The 13,593-nt window shown below is 38.3% G+C and overlaps 1 protein-coding gene across 8 annotated transcripts in view; it reads left to right on the forward strand.

Annotated features, from left to right (window-relative positions):
- Positions 1–3,435, forward strand: part of LOC126279051 (testis-expressed protein 2) — a 321,894-nt gene extending 318,459 nt beyond the window's left edge. For all 8 annotated transcript variants that reach the window (XM_049979461.1, XM_049979464.1, XM_049979465.1 and 5 more), the window contains one exon: positions 323–3,435. The gene's annotated coding sequence lies outside the window, so the exon portion shown is untranslated. The remainder of the gene's footprint in view (positions 1–322) is intronic.
- Positions 3,436–13,593: the final 10,158 nt, after the last annotated feature.

Genomic DNA, 13,593 nt, shown 5'->3' on the forward strand with positions numbered 1-13,593 from the left:
GGTATGACTGTGACTGAATAGAACGTAAAATACTTACTCATCTACTTGGAAGTTCATATGCTGGAGAGAAGACTCTCAAAAGTAAGCAATTGTTCAGACTTGTATTTCCATCAATCCATATATATGGATCTGTGAGAAAACTTTTGATTGCAGTCTTAGGTGAGTGTCTGGATATTTGTGATAACATAGTGTAGATATTTCAACCCTGCATCTTCATTTTATGACCTAATAAGCTACAAGATTCCTTGTTTAATTTGTTTGTGATTCATAGATTATCAGTTTCTGGCCATTAATATCTTGGTGTTGGTACTTGTGTGTGTAGGTAGAGCAAGAGGAATTTGGAAATGAGCACTTCACAACATGGACCTGTGGATGGTTGTGTTGCATACTGTTAAAAACAGCTTTTAAAAGCTTAGTTCCTGTTGTGGCCTATGGAAGGAGCAGCATCTGATTTATATTGAAGTGTGAAAGTTTTTTTTTCCATTAAATATAATACCACTGTGCTGCCATTGCTATTCTCTTTTAGATATTTGTGTTAATATGTGTTTTCAGCAGGCCGTATTACTTGTAATGCATGCTGTGAAATGGTCGCTCAGATAGGTACATGCCTGAATGAAATTGCAATTTGTGCTGTCAGAGTTTTGTTATTATTTCAGTATGAATAATGCTGATAAACCAACAGTGAGTACCTTGTCATTCACGTCATTAACTTCAGTTTTCAAATGCTATGTTACCAACAACTATTCCATTCTGTCATCTGCTTTGTGCCAATACAGAGCTTCAATTAGTACTGGCAGTTACTTTGAAAATGGATTCTTGAATGTAGGAAGGACAATAGCACCAGTTACTGCAGCACGAACAAAAAATTATAGTCATTTGTTTTTAAATTGCCCAAGCAGGACAATCATTATTTACATTGTGATCTGCCACATTATTTAAAAATATGGTATTACACTTTTCTAATTAGTATGTTGTTCAAGTGCAGGTCAGATATTTCAGAGAATCATCAGCTTTACATTCCCAGGAATTAAATCTCACTGGAAAACAATGTAAAACATGTGGCAGATAACAGATAATAATTGTTAAAAATTGAAAACTTGAGATTAAAAGCTAGTAACTTTAATGTCTGAATGCTAAAGTATAGGGACCCTTGTTAAAACTGAGCAGTTCATTGTTATATTTTTATACAATAATATTTGTGATGTTTGATAAACGAACATTATAAATTATGAATTGTAGGCTCGAAGTGGATAAAACAGATTTATATAGATGCTTTCAGGATGGAAGCAGTGGTAATTTTATGTTCCATGTTTATAATGGTACTTAAGGCCATAGACTTATTTTTAATGTATTGTTGTTGAAAGCCTGAAGAGGCACAGACTGTTTTAATTTAGAATTTTCCTAGAATTACATGATAAACAAAAGCAAACGAAAAAGTGGTGCTTATTTGCATTCAGGAATTGTAATGATTACTGTTATGTCAGTAAATATTGCTAAATATCATAAACATGCTTATATGTGTCAGTGAACTACACTTTAGTTACTATCTCTCCATGATTTCAGAGGTGCATTTCTTCAAACATTTCTTTCGCATCTCATTTTTTAAATGTTGTAATTAACATTCTGTATGCTATGAACCAAAGTGTTTTTTTTTTTTTACACTTAATAAATAAGGGTTACAGTTTGCTAGATCTTATGCAGTGACTGATGTCAAGGAAATAATATCATAGCAGTTTGCATAATACATGACATGTGATAATTAAATAAGATATCGTATACTTGACATGAATGTGATATGAGACTGTGCAGGTTGATCCATTGAATATTAATGAATGGGAAGTATTCATTTTCTAGCAGCAATTCGTTTTCCAGTGCTTGTCTTGATTGTACTTAGAGATTAATATATATTTTGAATATGTTTCCTGTTTGGGAAACTAATAAATAAATTGTCTGTTGTATGCAGTGTAGATTTAAATTTTTGGAAGTTTGTTGTTACTGTACATAGTTTATCATATTGGTGTTTGAAATGTTATATTTTCTTAAAGTTGTTTTTATATAATTTTTGTGTTGTTGTTAGAGTTCTCACATTGTGCTCAAATAAGTGTTTCACTTTTAGTTTTGGTTGTTGCACTAGTACTTATTTCCTTTTTCAAGTCATTCTGTTAGCATGTTTGAACTGGTAGTTATAACTTTATGCTTGCAAATACAATTCCAGCCTTTTTCATGTGTTTTAGTCTTTCTTATTACTCTGTCAATATTTCATGTACTTGCATTCATGTGTTGCTAAAATATAATTGTGTGTTTGTTACTGACCAACAAGCAAGGAAAATTTACATCATGTAATAATGTTTAGGAACTTTTAATAACAATAAATCTAAAGGAATTATACAATATTTATTCATACTCACCATTAATTGTCTTTTATCATGAAAAATTATTACATTCCTAAAACATGTTGCTAAATTATCATTCCCAAGAAATGAACTTAATCTGTTATCCTGTTAGTTCTTTTTGCTCAAGTTGACATAAAAATAATGTATTGATGGACTTAGAAACTGATTTGCTTGTTGGTTATCCCTCTCTCTTGCCTTGAATATTGAACATGTATCTCAGTTTCTGTTGGAAGCACTGTTTACTTGGTTGTATGAGTCTTGTGGCCTGATTTTTGTAATGAGTAGCAAAGTGAATAAGAATAGACAGGCATCAAAACTGAAGTAGATTTCAGACAGTTCATTGAATGAACCAGCATTTCAGAAATACAATATCTTAATTATGTATTTATTGACTGTCCCTCTATGCTTCAAAACTATTAAGTTCCCAAGAGATTCTTTTAGAAACTTGGGCACATAAATTTGGCTTAGTGGTGCTTTATTTCTCAGTATTCATTTGTATGTTACATTACAGTCTTCTTTATGTGGCTTTTATGTCCAGTGACATCTTAAATTCCTTATTGTGAGAAGCAGAACAGATCAAGTGAAATAACCTTTCTGTAAATATATTGCAACTTATGGCTGTAGTCCTGTATCTCAAGGAAAACTATTGATTTCAGCTAGAACTCACATTGACTCTGTTACAGAGAAAATTGTCTTTCAATATAGTTAATATATTGTTTTCCTTTTTTTTTGCTAGTCAGATGAATGAATGATAATATTTTTTGTTAAAATTGATTTGTAATGTTTAGTAATAATAACAATAATTGTATATCTGCATTTAGGTAACAAGCAGTTTTATGTGCAATTTCAGATGTGCTGTTCTCTATAGCTCTATTTTTCAGATTTACTTGTGATAAGAAAACCAAAAACAATTTTTAAAGAATATTTGTTAGATTCTGCATGATTCTGTGCTGATTATGTATTTATGATAAGAAAAATGTATTATTTGTATTTTTCTGCTATAAAAAATGAGTGTTCTCAATAAAATCTGAGTTATCTGTGATGTATAATTTTTGCTTGTCTGTTATCCATTTACACTGCTTCTCTTCTACACTTCTTGTATGATTTTTGGTTTTCTTTTTTAGTATGTGTGATTGCTTGAGATTGTCAGTTAAATCTTTTGTGTGAGAATGTTTATTGGCAGTCTCTCTTGTTAATTTTCCTCTTTCAAGATCTGCTGTGGTTAGTGGTTCAAACTTCCCTTTCCATTCTCTAGTTTTAGCGTACTTATAGTCTTCTTCTAATTCCATTAACATTATAAGAACGTATATCTTGTTGCAAAACCATGGTTCATTGTCAAATTGAAAACACTGAAGAAAAAAAGACAGAAACCATTAAATATATATAGTCAACACTCTAGTGTCCCAGCCACTTAAAATATTTTCTAGGCAACGAGAGATTTCTGATAGTGAAACAAGACACACACAGCCTTTTTTTTACACTTTTATTACAATTTGCTAATTGATAACAATTTAATTAATAATGGAAGGAAATGTACACTTTTCCTGGCAGAAAAGAAACAAACTGCTTTTTCAGAGATTATGCAATTTTGCTGACAATTGGCTGTGACATGAAACAGCAAGAGGTACTCTGACAAACTTAGCCATATTACAGTACTCCATTTATGTTCAGTTGCCAAAATGTTACAAAAGATGAATGAAGAACACAACATTGTTGACAGAGATGTGGTGAACATTAGGTCAGAGCAATAAATTGTTGATTCACAATAAGCCAAAAAGATAATGTATGTTGAAGTGAAGGACATCCAGTTGAGAAGCCTGATCCTGTGCCTCAACGACAAATCAACTTTTACTGGGAACTCGAGTCAAGAATACAGTTAATACTTAAAACAAATGAAAGGTAACCACTCATTTATAACTTACTGATTTGTGGCTCATAGAAACATCCAACATAATCATACTAGCTTTTGAACTCTTGCTCTTTCTCTCTCCAAACAAAATTATTACAATATTTTTAATTTCAAAACCAAACTCATGCTGTTCGAATGAGAATAAAGTTATATTTTAACAAAAAGTACAACATGAAGTAATTTCCATGCTTTAGCATAAAAATAATGTATTAGTACACATATTTTTCTACAATATTTTTGTTTCTTTTGTAATGCATTCAATTTGTCAATGAAAAAGAATTAATAGCAAATGAAAGACTTTATATTTAACTGAGCACCAAATAAGTGAAACTTCTTGGTTTCCATGTTGGTCAAAAACTTAACTAGGATATTCATACATATGTTTTAAATTCCAATCTCTCTGGAGATGTCTGGAGAGTTAGGGTAAAAACTGTGTAAGTGAAATAGTATTTCTTCATACACATTTTTCATTATTAAATTTTTATATGGCTTATGCAATTTTACTATGTGGAAACTCTGACACCTAAAAACACTCTATTTCAATGGCAGAAGAAGTTGTCTGGCATTACACAACTCTCATGATGACTATTATGCTAGTGAAAGTTTGGGGAACTGAATGTTACAAGAATTCTTAGCTTGTTTCTCTAAGCCCTGCTAATATATATTAAAGAAAGTCTTAATACGTTGTAGCGCATGATTGAGGTAGCATTGGGCGAGGTTGGGCTTATCTGCAAATAACTTTTATTAAAAACCATATATTACAACAAAGCTCAAATGTGTTCTATAATTAAGCCTTTTGCTGCTGAAGCACTCTTTGCATTCTGTAGTGAGATGGCTTTTTTTATGACTGTGCTGCTTACCAAATGCTGGTACTAGTGCCGAGATAGGATTTTCCATAAACTATTAGGTGAAAAAAATTGATTTTTGCACATCTTACAGTCTGATGTCTTCACTCTATAAAGAACTGAATTTATTTTTGTTATCCTTCATACTTACTGTGCTGCATCAAATAAACTGAAACAATGCACGAAATTTTTGAGTTCACAGAGGTAAAAATGCATTGTGTAAACTTTGCATAAGATTGATTTTAGCTCATACATTGCAGTGAATGTAATGTAGATAAGCTATCGAAATTTTATTTAAAATTGAGAGCAGAAGGATATTTCATTTTGTTCTTGAGTTATGGGCGTTATGTCCAAAGGACAGTTGCGCATGATTTGCCCATTGACATACTTGTGCATTGTGATTTATGTCATCATAACAATGAACATATATAGTAAATGCTTCAAGATATCAAAACAAGGTTTTTGCACACAGTGGGCACGTAGATTGTAGATAAATACTTTAAAGTTTTTTATTCACCGAGGTATGGAAGTAACTTGTCTGCAGTTGTGGAAGTTCGGTGACTCAGGACGCATTCAGATGTTCGTTGCAGTGTAGGAAACCCAAGCAGCACGTGTATAAGCATCCACAACACCTGGGTGTGTAGCATGACCTGTATATGTGCCCACAGCAGTGAAAGGATTCATATAAAAAATAAACAATATTCTACCCAAGAGTAATTCTTGCTTAAAATGGCCACAGCAGATTGTTAATAATAGAAGTGCTTCAAAGCAGATTCAAACAGTCCTAAAAATAGTCCTCCTCAGCCAATGTGGCGTATAACTGGACACCAATAAAGAAACAGATATCACAATATCAACCTGTTGTAGCTTTACAAGTGGGAACTCAAAATAGCATTACATAACTCAAATGAGCAAATACTGCAGACAGGAGGTACACTCTAACAGCATCTATCTCCACCAGCTACACAACTAACGCTATAGACAACACTACCACACAGAGCTACCTATTATACTGACAAGGGAAGCAGTACAACACAGAAAATTTATGACTCAATACAAGAGTGAATCATGACCTCTGTGTGTATGCAATAATCACAGTGGAATAAAATATCCCTTTGTAACACACCACAGCCCCACTGTGCAATACAAAATTTCATTGCACGAAATTATAACAGCTTCGCCATGTTTGAAAAAACCAAGGCACCAGCAGACTTCACGATATTCGGCACCTACCACACAATAACGTATAACTACAAAATCTGTCAGATGCTCACTAATAGATGTGGGCCACCAGAAGCACAATGCTCAATGCTCTGCGCAATACTGCACTAACTAAATTCTCCACCATTACTTGTCTCTGGTTGTGGGCTGCTATCTTCTTCAGAACCCTGAGAAAAAAGACACTGTCCACTCCCAAAGTAGCTAGAGTCCAGTTACAGTTTACCCCTTTGTCCATAGTGACTCTGCTCCAGTGCTCACATAGCGGTATCTCTCTGGCAAACTGCCAGAGGGTGACCAGAGAAGTGCTTGCATCGATGCCCACACACGCGAGTGCCCTGCCAAGGAGTACCCCACAACAGGCCTCCAGGAATCCCAGCACCAGCAACTGGAAGTACAAATGTGCCATTTCACATGGCACATTCTCCCTGCTGAAAGTTTTACTTCCCCTCCCCCTCCCAACTCTCCCACCTCATGGCAAGAGAAGAATAACTGTGATGTAACAATACCAGGAAAAACATACACAAGGTGGTAACACATTCTTTACAATGGCCACTAAGACACTATACATAATTCTAAGCTGGTTCAGCTGCAAAATATGTGCCCTGCATTCCTTTGCCATTGCCAAGTCTTTAATTGAGACGATGACCGGATTCACAAAACGGATCATTTCATACTGCCCCTTAAAGCATGGAAGTAGTTTTCCCATGAACTTAACTTCTGCCCTGCTCACTTTATGAACTTGTTGAGATACACTTGATCCGCAACTCTAAATGCACTAGGGCATCTTCCCCACTTGTGTCTATGAGTATGCTGCTCATGGGAAGATAATGTATTTTTCTGGATTCTCTGCCATTTTCCCATGATCTCCACAGAGGATGTTTCATTGAGCAACAAATCCTGAAAAGACCATGGATTAGCCAATGGGGAATTATTCATAAAGATGAACATCATTCCTATCTGTGCACCTTTATGTGTTTCATGCTTTGTCATATTAAACATGTACATCAACAATTTCAGAGTCTCATCCCAACTATTGTGATGCAAATGATGGTATGCAATCAAGCCCAGTCATAAATTACAGTGAACCCACTCGGAAGTTGATGGATTTGGGTAGTACTGCGTTACACATACTTTAAATGTCTAACTTCTGGAGACTGGTGGTAATACGTAAAAGACATCAGAATCACTTCTATAGTAACCAGAATTCTAGACTGATGGCTGCTTCTAGTATTGCAATAGATTATTTCATTTTTAAGTAAGTATAGCCTGACCACCTCTCATTATTCTGTCTGCTTTATAGCTCTTAATGACTCATCCTCATTCTGGTGTCTGTCAATCCCTTTCTTTAAGCACTGCTGGGAAATCTAATATCTGGCTTACCACTTGCCCGCAGCCTCCTGCAACCCCCCCCCCCCCCCCCCTTTCTATGGGTTATTGTCTTTATCATTCATACATGCTTCATGACAATAAACCATCAGCAGTGACATTATTGGTACCTGTGATATGTTTAACTTGGAATTGAATAATTCAGAAATTCAGGTAGTTCACCTAACAATTCTGCCTATGCACCTAGGAGTGTCAGCATCCAACTGAATGCCTGAGTGTCAGTCTCCAACTGAAAGGATTAGTGCTGTAAATAGAACCTGAATTTCTCCAGTGTAAACAAGGCTGCCGCAGCCGATCTCATGAACTGAATATTTCTTTTCTAATGGGGAGAGTCCTCTCTATGTACATGATAATGACCATCTCCCCTTGGGACATTCCTGAAGAAGCACCATCACCACTCCTGCCATCAGAGCGTCGCTTTGAACAATAAACTCCGCTTCAACGTCTGGTATGGCTAATAGGGGAGCTCTGGCGTTCAATATTTAAACTGTGTCTGTTATGCCTCTCCCCAATCAAATTTACATCTTTTTTTGTGCAATTCATTGAGTGGTCTAGTCAACTGCACAAAGTTCAGGACCAACATTCTAAGAAAAAATGGACCATCCCCACATACCTAGCTATCTCCATTGCATTTCTTGGCAAAGGGCCTTCACTAATTGCCTTAGTCCACTCCAGGTTGACTCTTACATCTCCCAGAGGCATAATATGTTCCAAAAATAGCGTTTGAGCAAACCCGATGACCTTCACCACATCCAGTTTTATTGTCAACCCAGGCTTACTAAGGTGGCTGAATACCTCTCGTAAATGACTCATATGCTCCTCCAAATTATTACTAAGACTCACTAGATCCTCCAGGTAATAATACACAAACTTGAACGTAATATCAGAAAACAACATATCTAGCATTTGGGATAAAACAGCCATACCCATTGCAGAATCAAATGGCGCTCGATTACATACAAACCGGTCCCAATACGTGACAGTCTCCATTAACATGCCTTGACCTCTTACTTGATGGGATCTGGTAGTACACCTGTTGCGATCTAATGTTGTTAACAACTGGACACCTGTGAACCACCCAAAACATGTATGCGAATCCAGCAGCACAAAAGACCAGAGTACTACCTTCTTATTGAGTTCTACTACTACTACTACTACTACTACTACTACTACTACTTGTCTAGATTTGCTACTTGGTTTACACTTAAAACATGATGACAGAATAAAGTGACTTAGAAGGGTGAATGACCCCTTGCCATAAAATCTCTTCCACTAATTCTTTAAATTGGTACATTCAGGATGGTGAGCCAAGTGGTCTAAGGCTGTAGTCATGGACTGTGCAGCTAGTCCCGGCAGGGGTTTGAGTCGTCCCTCGGGCATGGGTGTGTGTGTTTGTCCTTAGGATAACTTACAGGGTGTTTCAAAAATGACTGGTATATTTGAAATGGCAATAAAAACTAAACGAGCAGCGATAGAAATACACCGTTTGTTGCAATATGCTTGGGACAACAGTACATTTTCAGGCGGACAAACTTTCGAAATTACAGTAGTAACAATTTTCAACAACAGATGGCGCTGAAAGTGATGTGAAAGATATAGAAGACAATGCAGTCTGTGGGTGCGCCATTCTGTACGTTGTCTTTCTGCTGTAAGCATGTGCTGTTCACAACGTGCAAGTGTGCTGTGGACAACATGGTTTATTCCTTAGAACAGAGGATTTTTCTGGTGTTGGAATTCCACCGCCTAGAACACAGTGTTGTTGCAACAAGACGAAGTTTTCAACGGAGGTTTAATGTAACCAACGGACCGAAAAGCGATACAATAAAGGATCTGTTTGAAAAATTTCAACGGACTGGGAACGTGACGGATGAACGTGCTGGAAAGGTAGGGCGACCGCGTACGGCAACCACAGAGGGCAACGCGCAGCTAGTGCAGCAGGTGATCCAACAGCGGCCTCGGGTTTCCGTTCACCGTGTTGCAGCTGCAGTCCAAATGATGCCAACGTCCACGTATCGTCTCGTGCTCCAGAGTTTACACCTCTGTCCACACAAAATTCAAACGTGGCAACCCCTCAGCGTCACTACCATTGCTGCATGAGAGACATTCGCTAACGATATAGTGCACAGGATTGATGACGGCGATATGCATGTGGGCAGCATTTGGTTTACTTACGTGACGGATGAACATGCTGAAAAGGTAGGGCGACCGCGTACGGCAACCACAGAGGGCAACGCACAGCTAGTGCAGCAGGTGATCCAACAGCGGCCTCGGGTTTCCGTTCACCGTGTTGCAGCTGCAGTCCAAATGATGCCAACGTCCACGTATCGTCTCGTGCTCCAGACTTTACACCTCTGTCCACACAAAATTCAAACGTGGCAACCCCTCAGCGTCACTACCATTGTTGCACGAGAGACATTCGCTAACGATATAGTGCACAGGATTGATGACGGCGATATGCAAGTGGGCAGCATTTGGTTTACTGACAAAGCTTATTTTTACCTGGACGGCTTCGTCAATAAACAGAACTGGCGCATATGGGGAACCGAAAAGCCCCATGTTGCAGTCCCATCGTCCCTGCATCCTCAAAAAGTACTGGTATGGGCCACCATTTCTTCCAAAGGAATCATTGGCCCATTTTTCAGATCCGAAACAATTACTGCATCACGTTATCTGGACATTCTTCGTGAATTTGTGGCTGTACAAACTGCCTTAGACGACACTGCGAACACCTCGTGGTTTATGCAAGATGGTGCCCGGCCACATCGCACGGCCGACGTCTTTAATTTCCTGAATGAATATTTCGATGATCGTGTGATTGCTTTGGGCTATCCGAAACATACAGGAGGTGGTGTGGATTGGCCTCCCTATTCGCCAGACATGAACCCCTGTGACTTCTTTCTGTGGGGACACTTGAAAGACCAGGTGTACCGCCAGAATCCAGAAACAATTGAACGGCTGAAACAGTACATCTCATCTGCATGTGAAGCCATTCCGCCAGACACATTGTCAAAGGTTTCGGGTAATTTCATTCAGAGACTACGCCATATTATTGCTACGCATGGTGGATATGTGGAAAATATCGTACTATAGAGTTTCCCAGACCACAGCGCCATCTGTTGTTGACAATTGTAACTACTGTAATTTCGAAAGTTTGTGTGCCTGAAAATGTACTGTTCTCCCAAGCATATTGCAACAAATGGTGTATTTCTATCGCTGCTCGTTTAGTTTGTATTGCCGTTTCAAATATACCGGTCATTTTTGAAACACCCTGTAGGTTAAGTAGTGTGTAAGCTTAGGGACTGATGACCTTAGCAGTTAAGTCCCATAAGATTTCACACACATTTGAACATTTTTTTCAGGATGCTGACAGATGATATGGTAATCATCCACCAGCATTGTGTCTGTCAGTTCAGTCTAATACTTGATCATGTTAGTGAGCCTGGGTTTTTCAGTTAATACATCGCTGAATCTTTCACATAATTGATTTGCCTGTTCTCTTTGACTTTTTAGTAAGTAATCCAACTGCCATTGTATCACCTCCCCCTTGCCCCTGTTGTGGTGCAGCTACTTACTAGGGCTCAAAATGAAGGCAGAATGAAAATGTTCTTTTCTTACCGAACTGGAAGCGGAAATGATATCCCCAATAAGAATCAATTGTGTCCTCCTGATTACAGTGGATTCCAGATTCAGATTGGTGGAAAGTCCTCTGTTATCCTCAACTTAATCTGCCATGTGAACTTGTAAAAACTCAGTTTCACATACATCCGTCCCAGCATGTGCAGAGGACTTGGATTAGCAGTAATGAAAGATGTCTCATTCTTCATGTCTGGCCAACCACATACACTTTTGGGTATGGAACTAGCTTTCACTCACAACTGCTATTGAACTGCATCAAGACCAGAACACACTGTCTCATGTGCTGATGCACAAACCAAGCCCTAATACCACTTGGGTAGTGATAGAGATCACATCCTCCACTACACCCTTATGAAACTCCCTTCTGCTTATGTTCAAGTCTCTCTTTTTCTGTGGGTAACACCACCAAAAAAGACATGTAGCACCACAGACTAAACAGCCATTAGCCCTTGCTCTCTGGTTTGATCAAATGCATGCCTCATGTACCAAGGCTTCCCCTCTTTCTAGGCCCCTCCCTACCTTGTTCAACATACCTAAATCATTCACTCTGATATGCTAATTCCTATCATTCACTCTGATATGCTAATTCCTCTAAGCCCTTAAATGTTTATGGGAGCTGGGCAAACATCAGTTGTGACCAATCGGCTGATTCGATCCCTTCCACAATATTGACTACAACTTCTGCCTCTGTCTCTGGATGACAGAATCGGTGAGTTATGTATCCACAAAATAACTCTTTTACTTCTTCTCAAGACCATAGTGCAGATTGACTAATTCATGCATTGCTATGGATGGAATTACCTTCTTACAAAATTGTTGCTGGTAATTTGCAATTGTTTTGCCTTCAGTGGAGGCATTATTTATTCTTTATACCAAACTATCTCTAGCATGGTTATAGAATAACTGGAATATTTCAGCATTCCTTTAACCAAGCAATTGTTTCTGCTGACTTAGTGATACCAAATAATGTAAACATTTTACAGTCTCTGTTACTGAATATACCATAAACTATCAATTATTCAACATTCCTCTTAACAGGTGAGGTCACCTGGGAGACTGCATTATCCAAATTTTACATTCCACTTCAGGCACATCTACCAGCTCTGCTTGATTAACCTCCTCCCCTGGCACAAGATTCAAAGCCATCCTGCTACCCTGCAAGGATAGCGCAGCCAACAAATCACTATAATGATGTCTGCCCATATTGTGCTATCCCACAACTTATTTTATACCTGCCTATCTTGTCCCTTGTTAACAGAAAAAAAAAACAGTCTGTTACCATATTCACTTGATATGTAGCCAGGGCCTGTAATCTATACAACAGCGCACATGAAGGGGTCTCACTTTCAAAAAATTTAATGATCAGTTCTCTCTCTGTGAGAGCCAAATATATGTGTTGATGTCCTTACATCTGTCCATTCCCCAAGTGTCAAAAGCAAAGGCTCACCCTTGATTTCCTTACTTACATCTGTCCACTCTTCAAATATCAAATGCAAAGTTTGGAAGGTAGGAGACGGATACTGGCAGAAGTAAAGCTGTGAGTACCAGACGTGAGTCGTGCTTCGGTAGCTCAGTTGGTAGAGCACTTGCCCGCGAAAGGCAAAGGTCCTGAGTTCGAGTCTCGGTCGGGCACACAGTTTTAATCTGCCAGGAAGTTTCATATCAGCGCACACTCCGCTGCAGAGTGAAAATCTCATTCTGGAAACATGCCCCAGGCTGTGGCTAAGCCATGTCTCCGCAATATCCTTTCTTTCAGGAGTGCTAGTTCTGCAAGGTTCGCAGAAGAGCTTCTGTAAAGTTTGGAAGGTAGGAGACGGATACTGGCAGAAATAAAGCTGTGAGTACCAGACGTGAGTCGTGCTTCGGTAGCTCAGTTGGTAGAGCACTTGCCCGCGAAAAGCAAAGGTCCCGAGTTCAAGTCTCAGTCGGGCACACAGTTTTAATCTGCCAGGAAGTTTCATATCAAATGCAAAGGTTCACCAATTATCTGTCGAAGTTGGGACAACTAGGCCCCAGGATTTGCATGGAGTGAGGTTTTAGCTGGGAGTTGTGCATGCATGGGCTTACTTTGTAATAATTTTTGTTAACAACCATATATTACAACATAAAGCTCAAACAGTATCATCAAAAATATCTTCCATAATTAATGTTTCACACCCTAACCTCACTGAAGTCCAAATCTAAAACCTGGTTCATCAGTGAA

This window comes from Schistocerca gregaria, chromosome 6 (assembly GCF_023897955.1).
Source record: "Schistocerca gregaria isolate iqSchGreg1 chromosome 6, iqSchGreg1.2, whole genome shotgun sequence".
NCBI lineage: Eukaryota > Metazoa > Arthropoda > Insecta > Orthoptera > Acrididae > Schistocerca > Schistocerca gregaria.